The sequence below is a fragment of the Phacochoerus africanus genome, chromosome 3 (genome assembly GCF_016906955.1).
Source record: "Phacochoerus africanus isolate WHEZ1 chromosome 3, ROS_Pafr_v1, whole genome shotgun sequence".
NCBI lineage: Eukaryota > Metazoa > Chordata > Mammalia > Artiodactyla > Suidae > Phacochoerus > Phacochoerus africanus.
Genome location: NC_062546.1, coordinates 13,550,519 through 13,571,632, shown reverse-complemented (window position 1 = coordinate 13,571,632; position 21,114 = coordinate 13,550,519). Strand labels below are relative to the sequence as shown.

The window sequence follows — 21,114 nt, the reverse complement described above, 5'->3', positions numbered from 1 at the left end:
TTTTTAGGGCTGAACCCTCGGCAAATGGAAGTTCCCTGTCAAGGGGTCCAATTGGAGCTGCGGCTGCTGGCCTACACCACAGCCACAGCAACCCTGTGACCTACATCACAACTCAAGGCAATGCTGGATCCTTAACCTTTCTTTTTTTTTTTTTGCCATTTCTTGGGCAGCTCCCACAGCGTATGGAGGTTCCCGGGCAGGGATCAAACCCATGTCCTCATGGATACTAGTTGGGTTTGCTACTGCTGAGCCATGACATGAACTCCAAAAATATGCTGATTTTTAATGTATTTAAATGTATCGATTTCTTTAGGTGTCTGGATTTTATGTTGTACTGGGGGGGAAGCTCTTTCTTGCCTGAACTTCCCACTGTCGATCATCTCAGTCCCAGGTTTTCTAATATTTGCTGCTTGCCTTCTGAACATTGCCTTCCTTTTAAGCAGCACATTGGGGAGTGGCTGGGAATAGATCACAAAGATGCAGAGAAGCCCAAATGGTTGCTGTGCATAGCCAAAAACAACCATTAAGCCACAGAGCTTGGGAGTTCCTGTGGTGGTGCAGTGGTTAACGAAGCTGACTAGGAACCATGAGGTTGCGGGTTCAGTCCGTGGTCTCGCTCAGCAGAGTAAGGATCTGTTGTTGCCGTGAGCTGTTGTGTAGGTTGCAGATGCGGCTCGGATCTGGCATTGCTGCGGCTCTGGCGTAGTCTGGTGGCTACAGCTCCGATTAGACCCTTAGCCTGGGAACCTCCATATGCCCAGGGAGCGGCCTAAGAAAAGGCAAAAAGACACACAAAAAAAGACACAGCTTGTTTAAAAAACAAAGAAAATTGAAATCCTTAAGTGTATTCAAGCAATGTGCTAAATGTATTTAATCTTTTCTTAACGATTCAGGGTATTAGGAGCATTAGCAGTATTTTTTTTTTTTTTTTTTTTGCTGTGGTTGCCACCTGTTGTACCTCTTGAATTTAAACAGCAGTATTTCTCATTAGGCTGAATGACTTGAGTCTAGACCACTTGAATTTTGAGAGTTTTTGTGTTTTCTTTTTCTTTTTTTCCTATTTTCCTTCACTATCGTTTGCCAGCCAGTTAGCTGTAGTTCTTGCTATTGTTAACACTTTATTGCTTCTAATAGTCTTTCCATTTTAATTTGCTATAAAACTAGGGAGCCAGATAGTAATAATAAGTATCTAATTATTATTATTATTATCTAATAAGCTGAGTTAAGTAACAAATACACTCAAGCGTGGGCTCCTGGGAGTCACTCTTAAATGTGTAGTTGGGCTTATGTATGTTTTTTGCACGAAGAGACATCATTTCTCCCAACAATGTTGGTGACAGTGAAGATCTCAGTCATGTATAACTGCCCTTGGAGACAGGGCAAGAGATGATATCCTCAACTGATAGAAGGAGAAAGGGATGGTAGTGGTATTGTAGTAATTAGGGGAGCTGACATTTGCATCCGTTTTTACCCTCTAAATATACTGAATAAGCATTGTTTTTAGTAATACTCCCTTGCCCTATCCATTACTAATAATACTTTATAGAAAGCCATTATGCATACTGGCTGTGAGTATGATTCTTTCATGGATTTTTATTAAACATAAAATTTTAAAATTAAGCATATTACTAGCATATAAATTTCAAGTTCCTGTTAGCCTTCAATGTGGGTCCTAGACCAGGAAGTGGGAAGATGTTAAGACTGTTGGACTTAATAAAATAATTGATGAATAACTGGTAATTTCATTATTTATTGCTACTATAATATACAGTGTTACCTGCCTGGAACCCTCTGCATTAGTTGTTGGTTCCTTTAAAAACACCGTTTCTGTGTTTTTTTTTGTTTGTTTGTTTTTTTTGTTTTTTTTGGTCTTTTTAGCTATTTCTTGGGCCGCTCCCGCGGCATATGGAGATTCCCAGGCTAGGGGTTGAATCAGAGCTGTAGCCACCGGCCTACGCCAGAGCCACAGCAACGCAGGATCCGAGCCGCATCTGCAACCTACACCACAGCTCACGGCAATGCCGGATCGTCAACCCACTGAACAAGGGCAGGGACCGAACCCACAACCTCATGGTTCCTAGTCGGATTCGTCAACCACTGCGCCACGACGGGAACTCCCGTTTCTGTGTTTTTTAAAGAGTGATTCTCACACATCTGTCTGTGAGCCCCATAGACAGAACAAGAAGACATACAGGTCAATATTTCATTTGCTTTTATTTCATAGTCAGTATTTCCTTTTAAGCACAGAAGCTGCTTTGGTGTAAGAAGACCAGGCAACTAGTTGTTGTATCCCAATTTAGTTTGTCTTATTTGCCAAGTGAGGAACACATTGGGGACATGGATAAAACCAGGGGAGGGGAATGATTTAGTTGGAGAGATGAGGGGAAAATTGGACCTTCCGTACCCTGGTCTGTGTCAAGAAGCTAGCTTCCCTCTCTTTATCTTTTTTGTTCTGAGTTATTTTTGGAATAACTCCTGTGGTGGAAAAAAAGAATATAGAGGATAAGAGAAATTGAGGAAAAATTTATTCCTTCTCAATGTTTCACCAGGTGTCCTGGGAGAAGGAGTATGACTGACTAATTTTACTCTTTGTCCATTTTCAGAGTTTGTTCCATCTCAAAGGCATGTGATTAGGTCTTGTTGAATTCTTCTGAATGCCTTTCTTGCTATGCCCAATTACTAGATAGATTCTCTGAATTCAGGACTTCTTACAGCATTTTTTGCTTGGTTGGCTTCCTTTTCCTAAAATATTTTAAGAAGCGGTTGATAGAAAGCTCTGTGCCCATTAAATAATAGCTTCTTTCTGCCAGTCATTGAAAAATAAAAGACTTAAAAAATTAAGCAGTATTGGTTTGTTTGAACTTGAACATCTATTACCTGTTTATTTTTGTTGTTGAAGTTATTGAACTAAACTTAAGTCAGAATAAAAAGATGGGGAGCACAAGGGAGGAACAAAATTATAGTCTCAATTTATGTAGAAAATAGAAATATAATGGCTTTGAGCATATTGACAATTGGAAAAAAGAAAAAAGGCTAGTCCTTCCTGTTGTGGTTCAGTGGGTTAAGGACCTGACAGTGTCTCTGTGGGTTTGATCCCTGGTCTCGCTCAGTGAGCTAGGGATCTGGTGCTGCTGCAAGCTCTGGCATAGGTTGCAGATGTGGCTTGGATCAGGTGTTGTTGTGGCTGTGGCATAGGCCACAGCTGCAGCTCTGATTTGACCCCTGGCCCAGGAAATTCCATATGCCATAGTTGCTACTGTAAAAAGAAAAAAAAGATTACGTTTTGTTAAAAAGCACATTGCTGATTATATATCTCTGGAATATCATGATCCATCCCATTTGGTAGGTAGGAAAAATTAGTCCAGAGTTACATATAGAAAATGGTAAGGAACATACATACAGATTTCTTGACTCTACCTAATATTTTATCCAATTAGTTGAAATGTGTATTAAACCTCAAAGAGGGCATATGAAGTACTTAGTATGTTTCCTAGCTGTACATAGTAACTGCTCAGTTAAATCTTGCCATTATTAATTATTCAGGGAGAAAGTTTGTTCTGGTTGCTGATAATGTATATCTTGATTTTTTTTTTTAACAGAGACATATTTGTATTAATGTGGGCAAGAGGAAAATTAAATTGAATTTCAGTACAAAACTTGCAAATATTTTGCAATGTAGGCTTTTATGTTTTGGATTTTTGCTTTCATGACTTTTAGGCTATGCTTAGTTTTAGATAAGAGAAATTTGAATCTCTGATTCTGTTTTCTTCAAGGGCTTGTATCTGCCTTTGTAGACGTTTTGCATAGCAAGTACAGGTTGTATTGTGCTGAATGCTAAGTTTCCTTCAGTGTCTGGTATTAGATGACTTGTGTTAAGTGAAATGTTTTAATGTATTGGGTACTGAGAATATCTTTGATGTAATTTTGACATGAGTATTATACATACTGAATAAATTTTTGTTTTTAAACATTAAGAAGTGGAAATATTTTAATCTTTGTATGCCAGGAATTCTGGGATCTTCCTGTTTGCCCCTCCTTTTATAGCTGCTGGTGGAGATGGTAGCCTATCTCAGGGTTAATAAATGCCATCACCCATTCCCTTCCCCCAGCCGTACACTGGAGCCTAGTTTGCCTGCAGCTGCAATGGTAGGCATCTTTCAGGAAGTGACCTTGGCTTGTATTAATCAAATTCAGAACACACAAAAAGCTTCTTGCTAACATGCTGACTTGATGTAAAATTTTATCGCATCCATTTTCTTTCAAAATGAGGCCATCTTGTAAAAAGAAGATATACAGAAGACTCTTCTAACTTAATACTTTAAAAAAGCTTCTGCAAACATGTTTTTAAAAAAACCCTAGGTTTTAAAAGTACAGACTTTTTATAGACAGATATATATAAATTTAAATCATGAAGGCTTACGAGTTATTACTGGAAAATTACTTGTTTTAATGCTGAATTAAAAAAAAAAAATCCTGTATGTTAACATCAAGTTTATTTACTATCTTAACAGCTACATTAAATAGCTGTGGAAAATTTATAAACTCTGAATTTACTTTGGGACCCTTTAGTCCTTTAGTAGTTGTATATGAAGTAAGGTACTTTTGTATATTGGTTATTTTTGCTGGTTTGAGTAAGAAAACTAGTATCTTACATGGAATCATTTTCTTAGGTAATGGTAGTACCTATGGCGGCTTCCAAATACAACGTAAAGTTAAGTCAGTAAGACTGCTAAAGTTTAAACACCTATTGTATTAATGAGAAATGATCTAACTACAAGTTTACACATCTGCTTATTTAGTATTTAACTGATCATTTTGGTAGAGCAGTTAATAGAGCTGTTTCACTTTTATTATGTAATGTGTCTAATCTAGTTTTTAAATATGGGTCAGTTAGGGTGTGTATAGTACAGATCTTCACTCTAACCTTGCTCAATGGTAAATATAGGATATTGGAAAGAGTATTTAATGGATTAGTTTATTGATGTTTTCTGCATTTGGGAGAAATTTACATTAAAAAATGAATTAGAGAGCAGTTGCGTCTATTGCCAAGGGGTTCACTCTTGAGTTTATGTATATAGGAATCGCTTCTAGGTACTGAAGTGTTTTAGAGGAGAAATACGAGAAAAGAAAGGTTAAATCTTAGAAGCTATACCTGTATTTTGGTAGATGTACAGTATGAAAAGTACGGGTGTGTTGCCCATTTATGTTAATGATTAGGAGAGGAGGTGGGAAATCTATGCAAATAAAATTTGGGTTAAATACTGTAATTAAACGTCTTCGATATCTGAGTTATTTTTAAAGCATTTACTGGAAACACAGCCAGCATTGTCTTTCATCATATCGTACATTGTTCTTAGAATTGCAGCCTCAAGGAGATAAATCTGTCTCTTTAACCTAAGTTCATTCTTTGTCTTGAGACTAGCACTAATGATTGGTTTGTTAGATACTACAGGACAGTTTCAAGGAGAATTACTTGATCATTTCTTCCCTCAAATACCTGTTTAAAACACATGGTCTTAAATAAAATTGTCACCTTGAACTTCAAAGTGTTCTTTGCCTCCTTTTCTACCACTCTCCCCCCTCCCCTCCAGGAAGAAAAAAAAAAAGGGAAAGAAAGAAAGAAGGGAAAAAAAAGGAAAGTCTTACAAAAAAAGGAATATATGCAGTTCTGGTAGCCAATGAGTTAATGTTCATTTGCAGCCCGAGGGGTCAGCGTGCAGCCTCTGTTTCCTGATTGGCTGCTAAAAGGTGAAATTGAAACCACTGTAAACTTTTGACCCTGTAGCAATTCTTGTGGAACGCCTTCCACTGGTGGAGCCCCTTCCACTGGTGGAGCCCAGAGCTGCAGCTCACCTCTCCACCCAACCCCTCCCACCCCCTTTCCTGTATTTATTTTGTGTGATCGTGCAGCTCTGCGTGTAGTTTTTCCAAGAAAGGGGGGGAAAGGGAGGTAGCACAGGCACCAGCAAGCGGCTGGCTTCATGCCTGTTTTAGCAACCATGTCATTACCAACTGCAGTGCAGCCAGAGATATGGGGCCTGTTTATAAACTGGCCTGCTAACCTGCTTTTTTAGTTTTCTGCTTATTCTCAAGGTAATTTAAAAAAGGCAGAATGGTTAAATTTACTGCCATTGTTCATCAGTGGATAATATCATTGTGTAAGCAAAATGTATGGCATAATTTCCTGAATGTGTTACATTAAAAATGGCTTTCATATTCAGCAACCTTTATGCACCCTTTTAATGTTTCCTATGTCTCTTGTAATTTTTACGCAAATGGCTAACATTTTATAAAAGTTTTCTTCTTTGCCTTTGCCTTTTGTTATGAAGAAAATCAAATGGCATTTTGGTTCTAACTATGGAAAATGATTGTAGAAATTAATTATATATTCAAATTTTATTAATCTCTCTCTTTTTCTTGGCAGATGTGAATGATTTTGGATTTGTTTTGCATTCGCATTTAAATAGTGCTTTACAGTTACCACAGCAAGCCTATGAAAAAGGCAGAGCCAGCTTTCTCACTTCTCTCCTTTAGTATTATTATCAGACTCTTGGTCAACTTCTGGTTCTTCTTTGTATCCCTGGCATTAGTGCAGCATAGCAGGTTGATGCTCAGCATGTGCTTCCTGAATGAACATAGTTTTCATTTCAGAAACTATAGTGGCTATTTGAACCTGCTTCTCCTAATTAATGCAGGAATCATATTATGCTTATCCTTCTGAGTGTCATTGCAGTGCCTGGCATCTAATAGGTGCACAGGAAACACTGAAGTGAATTAAATGCCTCCCACAGGTCACTTTAAGAATCTGAACTTCCCCGAGTTCCCTTTGTGGCTTAGTGGTTAATGAACCCTACTAGGATCCATGAGGACGCAGGTTTGATCCCTGGCTTTGCTCAGTGGGATAAGGATCCGGTGTTGCTGTGAGCTGTGGTATAGGTTGCAGATGTTGCTTGGACCCCACATTGCTGTGGCTGTGGTATAGTCCGGCAGCCCTTAGCCTGGGAACTTCCATATGCCTCAGTTCGGCCCTAAAAAGAAAAAAAGAAGAAAAAAAAAAATAGAATCTGAACTTCCTAGGTGTTCTGAAACCAAGGTTTCTGTTTTAACTTCATCATTTTCAGGTTGACTCCACCTAGAACTAAACATTTATTATAACTTATTAAATGACTATGAAGAATAAATTATTATAAATCAGCTTGGTCCTTTCTAATATACATCATAGAACAGGTGGTAACATATGACAATTTTTTTTTCTTTTGTCTTTTTAGGGCTGCACCTGTGGCACATGGAGGTTCCCAGGCTAGGGTTCTAATCGGAGTTGTAGCTGCTGACCTACACCACAGCCACAGCAACGCCAGAGCTGCATCTGCCACCTACACCACAGCTCATGGCAATGCCGGATCCTTAACCCATGGAGCGAGGCCAGGGATTGAACCTGCAACCTTATGGTTCCTAGTCGGATTTGTTAACCACTGAGCCACGACGGGAACTCCTTTTTTTTTTTTATGACAATTTTTTTTAACCCTGTCTTTACTAGACCTGCATATGTTGTAATTTGAATTAATTCTTTACCCCCATTTGTCAAAAATATTATGGTATTTTAAAAAGTTTGTCATGGATATGTGATTTGTGTCTTCTTTGGGTACCAAATACATTTTTACTTATTTACTTGAACATGTATTCATGGACTAAATAATAAATTGTAAAAAAAATTCTTTTTACTGAGTTAAGTTTATACAGCTTCAAAAGCAGTGGCACCTTTCTATATAATTTTGAATTTTTGTATGATATTAAACTTCCATCTTTTTTTCTCCTTTTCATTTTAGCTGCAAATTGGTTGCAGTTGACTGCCGCAGGTAAAATCTATTGTTTCAGTTTTGAGGAAGGATATATTTATTGCTTGATAAATAATCTCAACTGCAAAAAAAATGTTAAATTTATGCCAATATCATGTAAACTTTAAGTAACATGAAGTTATAGGTGCACAAACTTATTTTTGTAGTGCTGTGAAGGGCAGCAGCTGGCTTTCCCCAAAGAACGTGATTCTCTATCTCCATGTACGATTTTAGGGAACCGAAGAGGGAGGTCCTGGGAGCATTGCCCTCAGTAGCATGGGAAAAACTATGAGCTTAATATGGCTAATAGTAGGGTCCCTTGCCCTCGTCTATGCTCTGTAGCAAAAGGAAAACATGTTCGTAGTATTCAGTGGCCTCTTTTTGTCTATTTGGTGTTTTTAAGCATCAGCATTATATAATTTGGATTTTCTTCTTGCTGTCAACAACTCTCTTCCCCCAGTTTGATTCTTTGTTCTGGCCTCTAGGCACATCTCAGATTAGCTATTAACAAACCTCAAGTTCCTGCTGTGGTACAACAGGAGCGGTGGTGTCTCTGCAGCACTAGGATGCAGGTTTGATCCCTGATCCACGACCTCTAGACCTGGAGTTGCCACAGCTGCAGTGTAGGTCTGATCTCTGGCCTGGGAACTCCATATGCCATGGGGCAGCCAAGAAGAAAAAGAAAGAAAGCCAAAAAATAGGAGTTCCCATTGTAGCACAGTGGGTTAAGGATCCGATGTTGTCTCTGGTGGTACAGGTTTGATCCCTCACCCGGTGCATTGAGTTAAGGTTCTGTTGTTGCCACAGTTGTGGCTTAGGTTGTAGCTGCAGCTTGGATTTGATCCCTGGCCCAGGAAGTTCCATATGCTGCACATGGAGCAAAAAAAAAGAGAGAGAGAAAGGAGTGTTTGGAGTTCCCATGGGACTGAGTAGGTTAAAGACCCAACATAGTCTCCATGATGTTGTGAGTTCGATCCCTGACCTTGCTCAGTGGGTTAAAGACCTGGCGTTGCCAAAAGCTGCAGAGTAGGTGACAGATGGAGCTTGGATTCTATTTCTAACTTCCATATGCTGCAGATATGACTATAAAAAGAAAAACAAAACAAAGCTCTGTTTGACCTCCACTGAGCCCCCAGTAGCTTTCTAGTGATGCAGGTTTTAATGATGTGAATCTTATCAGTCAACTTTTTGTTAATTCTAGGAGAAAAAACTGCTGTCTCCCCTTCCCCCTGCCGTAGTATCTAATATTTTGGGAATGTGTCATTCAGTTTTTATGTTGGTGTGATTTGATTTTGTAATGTGATCGACTCAAGTCCAAATTAGGAAAAGGGGTAAAGATACGTAATATTTCTTTTCTTTCTTTCTTGCCTTCTTGCTTTTGAGAGCCACACCTGTGTGTGGCACAGTGAAGTTCCCAGGCCAGGGGTTGAATTGAAGCAAAAGCTGCTGGCCTACACCACAGCCATAGCAATGCCAGATCCGAGCTGCATTTGTGACCTACACTGCAGCTCACAGCAATGCTGGATCCTTAACCCATTGAGCAGGGCCAGGGATTGAACCTGAGTCCTATGGATACTAATCAGGTTCCTTACTGTTTAGCCACAACAAGAACTCCAGATAAGCTTATTTTTGATGAAGGTCAAAAATTGAGTCCCCAAAAATCTGCTATGACTGTTGCCTTTGCAGAATCTTGGTTCTAGGCAAGTTAACTGCAGTTTCCCTGCTGTTGCATACTTGACAGAATCACCTGCCCCTTTAAGGTTCCTAGTAGGCAAGAAGGTCATTGATCTGTGACTCTTTGGGGACCTCTCTAATACAACCACATGCTTACTGCAAGAGGAGAATTTTGTAGATGGTGTTTCTTTGGATCCCGGGGGTTATGGGGTACAAATTGGCCAGATCAGCACTTCTTTGGAAAGTTCTCACTAGCAGTATTATGTAGGTTCTCTTGCCATCCTTCCACATTAGGCAGCGCTGCTTGTTTCCTGGATTAGTCATTAGGATACTAGGTACATTCTGACTCAGATTCATTTTCCTACCCACCCTTCTTGTTCTCTAGGTATTAATGCCACCCCATAATCCTCCTTACCCTCTGAAAGGAGCAAAAACAAAAAAAGAAATGAAACTGGAGTTCCCGTCGTGGTGCAGTGGTTAACGAACCTGACTAGGAACATGAGGTTGCGGGTTCGATCCCTGGCCTTGCTCAGTGGGTTAATGATCCGGCGTTGCCGTGCGCTGTGGTGTAGGTTGCAGACGCAGCTCGGATCCTGCGTTGCTGTGGCTCTGGCGTAGGCTGGTGGCTACAGCTCCGATTTGACCCCTAGCCTGGGAACCTCCATATGCCGCGAGAGCGGCCCAAGAAAATGGCAAAAAGACAAAAAAAAAAAAAAAGAAATGAAACTTACTTTCACATTCAAGAAGTAAAACTTAATTTTAAATTAGGGCCAGAAAACCTTGGATTTGCTGTTTACAGGAGTTCTGCCTACCTTTCCCCCTTCACCATCCTCTCATTAAATTGGGTATAAAAGTTTAAGTTATAAAACACTGAGTTCATTTAAAAACTAAAACTAATCATTATGTTTTCTCCTTTTTTAAAATTTATTTCGGTGTGTTTATAAATTCTTGTTAGGTGTCAAATAGTCTTGTTTGGGTAAAAATTGTTTTTTATTTATTGAGCATTTATATACTAGGTACTAATAAGTAGTTTAAGCATTTTCACTTAATCATCACAAGAGACTTATGAGGTATGATTCCCATTTTAAGACGAGAAATGTAAGACTCAAAGATGTCCTAAGTTGACCCAGAGATATCTAACTAGTGAAGAGGTGGGAACTAGTAAAGGGTCTAGAACTTACTTTTGGCAAATATCCTAATTATAAGCTGGAGACTATACTGTGATAGTTAGTAGACATATATCAGCTCTTTTTATAACTGTAATCACATGGCACTGATATAGCATCAAGAATTTTCTTCTTTTCTCTTTGTGAACCATATATGATATGTTTTCTGTCCCTCCATCCTCAACCCTCATCAACTTTCTCATATTTAATTTGGGTTTCAGAAATGCAACAGACCCTTTGCCTCATGAAACTAGATTGGTTGTTCCCTATCTATTGCATACAGATTGGCCATGATTGTGATGTGTTTATTACTTGGAACTTGTGAATATATCATTTTTTTTCTTCCATTTTTTTCCTAACAGATCTGCTAATTCCAGCATGAATGCTGTTAACTTTAGGGTGTAGCTGTCATTGTAGTCTTGATATAGATACCTCTAGAATTAGCAGTAGTCAGATTGTTGCTTTGTTGTTAAATTTGTAATATCATAAAGTTGAGTGAGGGTGAATGTTTTTGTTGGCTCAGGGTTTTTTTGTTTGTTTGCTTGCTTTGTTGTTTTTTCTCTTTTGGCTAAGCCCGTAGCATGTGGAATTTCTAGGACCAGGAATTGAATCCATACTACAGCTGTGGCCAGAGCCACAGCAGTGATGACACCAGATCCTTAACCCACTGGGCCACTAAGGGAACTCATGTTGGCTTACTTTTTTGTTGCACTGGAGCCTGCTCCACTTTTCCTCAAGTGCAGAAGTTTGCTGCTCTATATGTTCATGTTTTTTATTGCAACTTGTTTTGCAAAAACTGCCCCTCATTTTCCTGTATCCCATTTAAAATTATTTTTGGTTGGTGATGCAAATGATGTGGCCTTTCCTAGAGGGGAAGAAAATACACAGGGCCTTTTTTTTTTTCTTTCTTCTTTATTCCTTTCTTCTCTTTGCTTAATTTATCCATCCATCTGGTGGGTATTTATCTTTTTTGGGTTTGAGTATTTAAGCTTTATTAGCTTCTCACAGGATATTTATATTGTTTTAAATTGTTGTTATTTGAGCATTCTTTTTGGACTGATAGGAATCTCCTAAGTTCAGATGACCGTTCTAGTTTGATAACTTTTCAGGACTTGGAGCTGGTCTCCTTCATCCTTAATTTGCTTATCCATGTTTACAAACTGTGACAATATATTGTATATGCCATGCCTGATTTTTTTCTAAGCAGTATTACTATATGGCAAAAGAAATTCCTAGGAAGAGGCCCCATACTTAATAACTTTTTGATGTTGTTGTTTGTTTCATATGTCCAGAGAGGGGAAAGATGGGAAAAGTTAACTTGTGTGTGACTAATGGTGACACTAATATTAAGAAAGGACAGTGAAAATCAATACCTTTTCTTTTTCTTTTTTGTCCTCAGGATCAAAATACTTGCCGAACAGTGGAGTCAGAGACCAGTAAAACTAAACTACTTGAACATCATTTGCTGGTTAGCCCCAGGTAATTCAGTTTTACTTTGACTGGACCCTTTGTAATTTTTTGACTTCACCCTCAGAAGATACTGCCCTCTTCTTGATTTATGATTTAATCTTAAATTTGTTTTATATGTCATGTTTTCCTCTTTCATGCTAATATTAGTTGAATGAATGAAGGGTCTTGGGATGAATGAATATGTATGTATATTCTCCATGTAAACATAACATTTTGGGAAAGATTTGGAACTATGTGTTAGTGTAATATGACACACTACCCTGCCCCCTTTTCCTTATGTGTGAAAAAAATTTTTTTTTTGTCTTTTTTCCATTTCTTGGGCCTCTCCCACGGCATATGGAGGTTCCCAGGCTAGGGGTCTCATTGGAGCTATAGCCTCCAGCCTACACCACAGCCCCAGCAGCGTAGGATCCAAGCCGAGTCTGCAACCTACACCACACCCACGGCAAGGCTGGATCCTTACCCACTAAGCAAGGCCAGGGACCGAACCCGCAACCTTACAGTTCCTAGTTGGATTCGTTAACCACTGAGCCATGACGGGAACTCCCCTTATGTGTGAATATTTTAATGGTATTTAGTCAAAATCTGAATCAGCCTCACCCATTTTGGTTATTTTACCTTGTGAAGACTTCATTTTCCCAGATTGCTTGTGCTGGTGTATAACATTTCATCTAACTGCTTCCCTAACTTTCATTATTGTATCAGAATAGGAAAAATGAGAATAGAAAAAGTTGTCTGATAGCTGAGAAAGTGCTTATGCTTTGCTTACCTAGTTACATTGCTTTTTGTTAGTGACACTGTTACTCTCATGGTTAGCTTGGCTTGAAATTCCGAATCTTTGAATCCTACCTTCCCTTTGATACATTTAGTAGTAAACAGACCTTATCTGTTTTTCTGTTTTCATGTCTCCTGTATTTGTTCAACTTTCTGTTACTAATCTTAGCTTCCTAGGCCAAGACCTCATAATTTAATGCTTATATTTGTCCAAATGTCCCTTTTCTGCCCTTTTCTTTCTTTCTTACCTTTTTTTTTTTGGCTGGATCCTTAACCCGCCAAGGCACAAGAGAACTCCCTTTTACTGCTTCTTATGTACTGTTTCCACCCACTTGAAACTTTGCTAGAATATTTTCTTAACTGTATCCCTTTAATCCAGTCTGTTCTGTTCTGAACTTTCTGCTACTCTTCCCTGGCTTACAGAAAAACAGAACTCACTTCTCTTATATTGGGCAAAGTCCTTTATCTGGGAATTTATCTAAGCCTCCAGCCTCCGCTCTTGCTATTTTCACATAAAATTCCTCAAATAATTATAGTGTATACCCATTATATTCTGAATACAGAGAACTATGTCCATAGTATTTATTAAACACACACAGAAAACGTTTATTTAGAAATAATTTCTGATTTACAAAAGTTGAAAAAATTAGGGTATAAAGAACATCTAGATAATCTTTAGCCAGATTCACCTTCTGGTTTTATTACTTGCATTCACCTGTGCTCTTATTCTTTCCTTCTCCCTATGTTTCTTTCTCTCTTCTGAACTATTTTGAGGGTAAGTTATGTATAGTGTGCTTCTTTCCCCAAATACTTTGCTTTATTTATTGAGAATAGGGTCATTCTCTTGTATAATTATTGTATAGTTATCAACTTTATAAGTGGACATCAATATGAATCTGTTGTCCATCTTCCAGTTTTGTCAGTTGACCTAATAAAATCTCTCATAACATTTTCCTTGCTTCCTGTAACAGAATCTAGTCTAGGGTCAGGTACTCCATGTAGTTAGTATTTTTTTTTTTTTTTGCCTTCGTTTTCCTGGAGTATTTCCACAGCCTTTCTTTGTCTTTTATGACATTGACATTTTTGAAGAACTCAACTCTTCCATTCCCTTAATAGAATGTTCTTAATTTTATGTTTGAAGAATTGCTGCAGTTAAAATGAGGTTCTGTGTTCTTGGCTGGATACTGCATAGGTGATGTGATACCCTGAGAAAGGTACACAACTTCTGGAGGCACTTCTTTCCCTCATTGGGATGTTATTTTTTTTCCCCTTTTTTGGCCACCTGGTTCCCACGCCAGGGGTCAGACCCAAGCCCTAAGTAGTGACTTAAGCAGCAGATCCTTAACCCACTGTGCCAGGGCTGAGGAGGGGGTGGGGGTGGGGGGGAGAAGGTGTCAAAACTGCGTCCCAGCACTGCTGATCCCATTGCGCCATGGCAGGAACTCTTGGGATGTTAGTTTTTATTACTTGGACGAAGTGTTGCCAGATTTCTTCACTGCATAGTTGTTTTTTTTTTTTTTTTTCCTTTTGCAAGCAGTAAGCAATCTTTGGGGAGACAGTGATATTACCATGATTCTCATCACAGTTTGTCTTAAATTTAGCATTTATTGATGATTCTTATCTAATTTTTTACTGTAATGGTTCCAAAATGTTCATGTTCTCATTCCAGCATCCCCTACACATTTAACCCTTTCACTTTTAACATTCTTCAAGAGCCCTGTCTATTGGTGTAGGCCATGAATGCCTATGTTTTGAATTGTTTGCATTTCATTACTCAATTATTTCGATGCTCAAATTATCTTAGATTTGTACAGTGGAAATCGTTTAATCATGTGCTTGTGCCTTTGTGGGGAGTAGTCTGAGAAACCAAGATCTCTGGGGGTAGGTGTCTTCATTGCTGTTGAGTTGTCTCTTAGCCCTTTCAGTGGACAGAACTAGGAAATAGATGCTTGTTTATACATGTACATACATGTGCATGGACAGAAACATACTTGTACATCACAAATGTTCATGGCAACATACATTTATGTAGTTTAGACGTCATGAGTCTACGTCAGTATGTCTGGTTTCACTTCACATCTTCAAGTTTCTTTGTTTCCACTATTCTATAATACGTCTACTAAAATAATTTCAGAATTGCTTTGCTCATTTCATTACAGTAATTTGTGTTTAGTGCGCCACTTCCTGTAACCATCCTGCCAAAGCCTGAGGGGAAGTACTGTATGCTTAAATTACTTAAATTAGCCTTCCCTCCTCCTACCATCCCTTTCCTCCCCATTTTATTTCCCACCCTTACTTTCTGCATGATGTAGCTAGGATATTTGCTAGAAATGAAATTAGGTTTATTTATTTATATGCTTGAGTTTCAGCTTTTTAAAAAAAAATGCCCTTTCCCATTCTGATTGGTTTTATTTTTGATTATGTAGAATATGAACATGTTTTCAAAAGCAAAATATAAAAAAGATGCACATTCTCTTCTGTATCCCTTCCATCACATTTCCCCCCATTTCTTAGGAGTAATCACCTTTCAATGTTTTCTGAAGTGGTTCCTTTTTTTTCCCTCCCTCCCTCTCTCTCTCTTTTTCCTTCCTTCCTTCCTTCCATCCTTCCTTCCTTCCACCTGTCCGTCTTTTTAGGGCTGTGCCTGTGGTATGTGAAAGTTCCCCAGCTAGAGGTCGAATCAGAGCTGCTGATTCTGGCTGCTGGCCTGCGCCACAGCAGCGCCAGATCCGTTAACCCACTGAGTGGGGCCAAGGATCAGACCCTCGTCCTCATGGATGCTAGTTGGGTTTGTTATTGCTGAGACATGACAGGAACCGTTCCTTTTCTTTTTATGGCTGCATCTGCAGCATAAGGAAGTTCCCAGGCTAGGGGTCGAATGGGAGCTACAGCTGCTGGCCTACACCACAGCCACAGCAACACGGATCTGGGCCACATCTGTGACCTACACTGCAGCTTGTGGCAATGCCGGATCCTTAACCCACTGAGTGAGACCGGGGACCGAACCCGAATCCTTAGGACACTGTGTTGGGTTCTTTTTTTTTTTTTTTTAAATAGTTTATTTACAGTGTACTGTCAATTTCTGCTGTACAGCAAAGTGACCCAGTCATACATACATACACATTCTTTTTCTCACATTGTCCTCCATCATGTTTCATCACAAGTGACTAGAGTTATTTTATTTTTTTGCTTTTTAGGGCCACACATGTGGCATATGGAGGTTCCAAAGCTAGGGGTCGATCAGAGCTGTAGCTGCCGGCCTGCACCACAGCCCTAGCAACACCAGATCTGAGCTACATCTGCAACCTACACCACAGCTCACGGCAACACTGGATCCTTAACCCACTGAGTGAGGCCGAGGATCGAACCTGCATCCTCACGAATGCCAGTCAGATTCGTTTCCACTGTGTCGCAAGGGAACTCCTGTGTTGGTTTCTTAACGCCTGTGTTTATTTTTGTCATGACAAGCAGATACATGTACATTTTATTTTTTTTGTTTGTTTACACAAAAGTTAGCATACTGTATATATTCTTTTGCACTTTGCTCTTTTCACTTACTAATAATCTCCTGGAAATAATTCCGTATGATTCATTTTTCAAAATTATAAAATTTATAGAACATTAAACTTATTCTGATCATTTTTAAGTGTCCATTTCAGTGGCATTAACTACATTCTCACTTTGTGTGACCATCTCCAGTATGTTTTCATTTCCCTAGACTAAAACTCTATACCCATTAAACAGCAATTCCTCATTCCCTCTTCTCTCAGCCCCTGTTTATTTTTTACACAGATACATAGTTTCCGGAACATCTATATACTGTAGTTTACTTGGTCAGTTTTCCGTTTATGGGTATTCCCAGTTGTTTCTGTATATGGGTATCTCTAGGTTGTTTCCAGTATTTTGCAATTAAAATAGTGCTGCAACAAATAGTCTTGTGAATATATATTTTCGCATTGTTGGGAGTATATCTTCAGGGTGAAATTTTGGAAGTGAGATTGTTAGGTTGAAGGGGAAGCATATATAGTTTTTGTTAGGTATTGTCAATTAGACTCGATAAGGATTATACCATACAGATTCCTACAAGCAAAATGGGAGAGAACTTGTTTCCCCACAGTCACACTATAAAAAGCTCTTTTACTCAGCATATTTTTTAGATCCATCCGCATTATTGAGTGTATTAGTAGTTGCTTTTTATTGCTGAGTAGTATTCCATTATGTTTCCTGTTTTTGGCTATTATGAATAAAGCTTCTATGAACATTCAAGTACAAGTCTTTGGATTTTTTTTTTTCCCCCTCTTGAGTAAATACCCAGGAGTGTACTTGAAGGGTCTTACGTTAAGTGTATGCTTAGCTTTATGAGATACTGAAACTGTTTTCTAAAGTGGCTGTGCCATTTTTTTTCCCACCTACATTATCTAAGAGTTCAAGTTCCACATATATCTCTTCTTTTATGAAGTGTCTGTTGAACTTTTGCCTGTTTTTAAAATTGGGTGGTTTTTCTTACCTATGAGTTAAAAAAATGTTCTAGATACAAATCCTTTCCAGGTAGATTTTGAGAATGTTTTCTTAGGGTCCTTGTCTTCCCTTTTCATTTAGTTTCTTAAATTTTTTTAAGAAGAGGCATTTTAAATTTTGAATACAGTTGATCAGTTTTTCTCTTATTTTTAAATTTTTTAAATGATTTTTATTTTTTACATTAGAGTTGATTTTAGGGTTCTGTCAATTTCTACTGTACAGCAAAGTGACCCAGTAATACATATATATACATATTCTTTTTCTCACATTATCCTCCATCATGTTCTATCACAAGTGACTAGATATAGTTCCCTGTGTTAAGTTTTTTCTCTTATGATTAATCCTTTTCTAATGTGCTAAGAGATCTGTGCCTATGGTAAGGTTATGAAGATTTTTCTCTTGTGTTTTCTTGTAGAAGTTCTGTAGTGCTAGTTTTATATTTAGGTTTTGATCCATTTTGATTTAATTTTTGCATATGATGAAAGGATTGAAGGTCAGTTTTTAAAATATGGGCATTCTGGGAGTTCCTGTTGTGGCTCAGTGTTAATGAATTCGACTAGTATCCATGAGAATGAGCGTTTGATCCCTGGCCTTGCTCGGTGGGTTAAGGATCTGGCATTGCCGTGAGCTGTAGTGTAAGTCGCAGACATGGCTTGCATCCTGCTTTGCTAGGGCTGTGATGTAGGCTGGCAGCTACAGCTCCTGTTTGACCCGAGCCTGGGAACTTGCATATGCTGTGGGTGCAGCCCTTAAAAAAAAAAAGAAGACATTCTGTTTCATCATAGCTATTTGTTGAAAAGACTCTCCCGTTTGCACTGCAGAGATTTGGTAACTTAATCAACTGACTATATATATTAGAATCTCTTTCCTGTCTTTATTTTGTTCCATTGATTTGTATATCAATCCTTATGCCCACATGTATTGTGCTGATTACTGAAGCTTTAGAGTAAGATTTGAAAGTAGGTGGTGGGAGTCAACTTTTTCTCCTTTGTCATGGTTGCTGTGGGTAATCTAAAGCTTTCGCATTTTGATACAAATTTCAGGATCAATTCGTTAGTCCCTGCAGTCTTGTAAGTCACCCTGAGAACTGCCCTGCAGAATCTAGTCAGCTTGGCCATCCTGAATTTTGGTTATTATCTTGTCCATTCAACAGGAATATGGGGCTCATATTGGGTTCTCCATCCTATGCTGTGATCTGGAAAATGCTTCCTGGTAGAAAGCCTGGCTAGTGGTAGGACTCATGTTATCATGCTGTTGGTCCTTTTCCTAATCTCAGGGACCACAGTTTTTCACTGCCTGTTCTCTAGTATGTGAATATAGTTTTTTCTTATAATTTGTCCAGTTCATGGTGGGATGGATCTTATTACTCTCTCTTGGTTTAATATGTAAGTCCTGGCAGAGCCTCCTTGCCTACCCGCTTGCATCTCTCACAAGCATCCTATCTTAATCTATTTTTTGCCTATCAAAAAAAAAATAAGTCCTATAGTTAATTCTTGAGTTGATTAAAAAAAAAGTCTTCTCATGCTTTGCCTGATCTATTTTTTTAAATGATGTGGGTGCAAAAAGATGTTTATTAACCATGTAAGCTTCTCGGAGTTCTTCTGTGGCACAGAGGGTTAAGGATCTGGTGTTGTCCCTGCTGTGGCTTGGGTTTGATCCCTGGCCGGGGAACTTCCATATATGCCATGGATGTGGCCAATAGATGTATGTATGTACACATACATATGCTCAATATGGTTTTTGTTTTCATTTTTTTTTGGTTTTGTTTTGTTTTTTGGCCACACTCTCGGGCATGCAGAAGTTCCTGGAACAGGATATAAACCCAAGCCATAGCAATGACAATACCATGTCCTTAACCTGCTAGGCCACCAGGGAACTCCTTTGAGCATAATTTATTGAACAAACCAGTGGATTAATTTCTGCCTAGAAGTTTTCCTAAGGAATATAGGATTTAACTTCTAAAGTTTTTTTTTTTTAAACTCATTACTGTATCTTGAGACTAGGAAACCAGTCCAAACAAACTACCAGATTTCACTTGGAGTACCTATACTTTTTTTTTTTTGTCTTTTTGTCCTTTTAGGGCTACACCTGTGGCATGTGGAGGTTCCCAGGCTAGGGGGTCTAATTGGAGCTATAGCTGCTGGCCTGTGCCACAGCCACAGCAATGACAGATCCGAGCCTCATCTTCGACCTACACCACAGCTCACGGCAACGCTGGATCTTTAATCCACTGAGCGATGCAAGGGATTGAACCCTCAACCTCATGGTTACTAGTTGGATTTGTTTCTGCTACGCCATGACGGGAACTCACCTGTACATTTTTGTGAAGTAATTTCTTCTCCAGGTTTCCTAGATTTACTGAGTTTTTGGCTTTTGATGCTGGTCCCTATAAGTCAGGAATAGGTACTAGGCTCATAGGTATTGACTTACAAAGTGGAGCCTGTCAGTGATGGATGTGTTATGTCTGATTAAATGAGAATTATTCTCAGTTATGACATTCAAGTTAGGGATTTGAATGTCCAGTTATCTTGATAAGTAGGTTGACAGATTTGTCTTAAATCTGTGCAGTTAACATTATTGATACGAAAGGTAGAGAGATCCTGTTTTTACTTTAATACATTTTTTTTTCTCTGAAATTTGAGGACATATAATTATGTGCCACTTAAAATTTTTTAGTTTGTGTGAGCATAATTTATTAAATTGAAGGCTAGAGATAGAAGAAGAAGAAAAAGAGCTTCCTCATGCAGTCCTTTGGAAAACATTAAACAATACTGTTCTAAAACAATACTGTTCTACAAAAGTTCCTGCTGTGGCTTAGTGGGCTGAGAATCTCACTGCGGCAGCTTGGGTCATTGATGAGGCATAGGTTCATTCCCTGGTCCAGCACAGTGGGTTAAAGGATCTGGTGTTGCGGCAGCTGTGGGGTAGGTTGCAACTGCAGTTTGGGTTCAATCCCTGGCCTGAGAATTTCAGTATGCCGTGGGTGCGGCCATTAAAAGACAACAAACCCCCAAATAACTACAGTTAAAATTCTTCACTAGTTCATTCAGTCCTGTTAGTTGTTTTGCTTAATCTTTCTTTCTTTCCTATATTTTCTTTCTTGGCTGCCCTGTGGCATGAGGTTTCTGGGCCAGGGATCAGATCCCTGCCACAGTTGCAGCATGTGCTGAATCCTTAACCCGTGATCCTGGGCTGGGGATCAAACCTGAGTCCAGGTGCTCCAGAGACGCCACTAATCCTGTTGCGCCACACTGGGAACTCCTGATTTGCATAATCTTTTTCTGCAGTCTGCTAAAAACTTAGGTGTATGAAGAGACCTAGAAATTAAGGAGACCCTAAGAGACCTTAAGCAGAGTTGTAAAATTTGGTTAACTGTAGCTCAGTAGTTTGTTATTCAGAGTTTATTTCAGGAAGTATCAAGATTTAAAGGCACTTTGTCTTTTCCACAAGAATGTGGAAGACTAAAGGTAATCTTTTCCATAAGAATCTTAGAAGGAAACAGAGCCATCTAGAAATAAGACATTTCTGATGCTTTTCATTCATCCTTAAAGATAGGAGTTTTCATTTGATGTCCTTTCCTTCGGCCTGAAGGATAGATTCCTTTCACTTCCTGAAGTGTTGGAGACCAGTTGTTACAACTTGTATTTATGTGAAAATTTTTTATTTCACATGAATTT

At 38.8% G+C, this 21,114-nt stretch overlaps 1 protein-coding gene across 5 annotated transcripts in view; it reads left to right on the top strand.

The window, feature by feature from the left end:
- Positions 1-21,114, top strand: part of NCOA3 (nuclear receptor coactivator 3) — a 134,242-nt gene that overhangs the window by 55,901 nt on the left and 57,227 nt on the right. For all 5 annotated transcript variants that reach the window (XM_047770927.1, XM_047770926.1, XM_047770928.1 and 2 more), the window contains exon 2: positions 12,075-12,154. The gene's annotated coding sequence lies outside the window, so the exon portion shown is untranslated. The remainder of the gene's footprint in view (positions 1-12,074; positions 12,155-21,114) is intronic.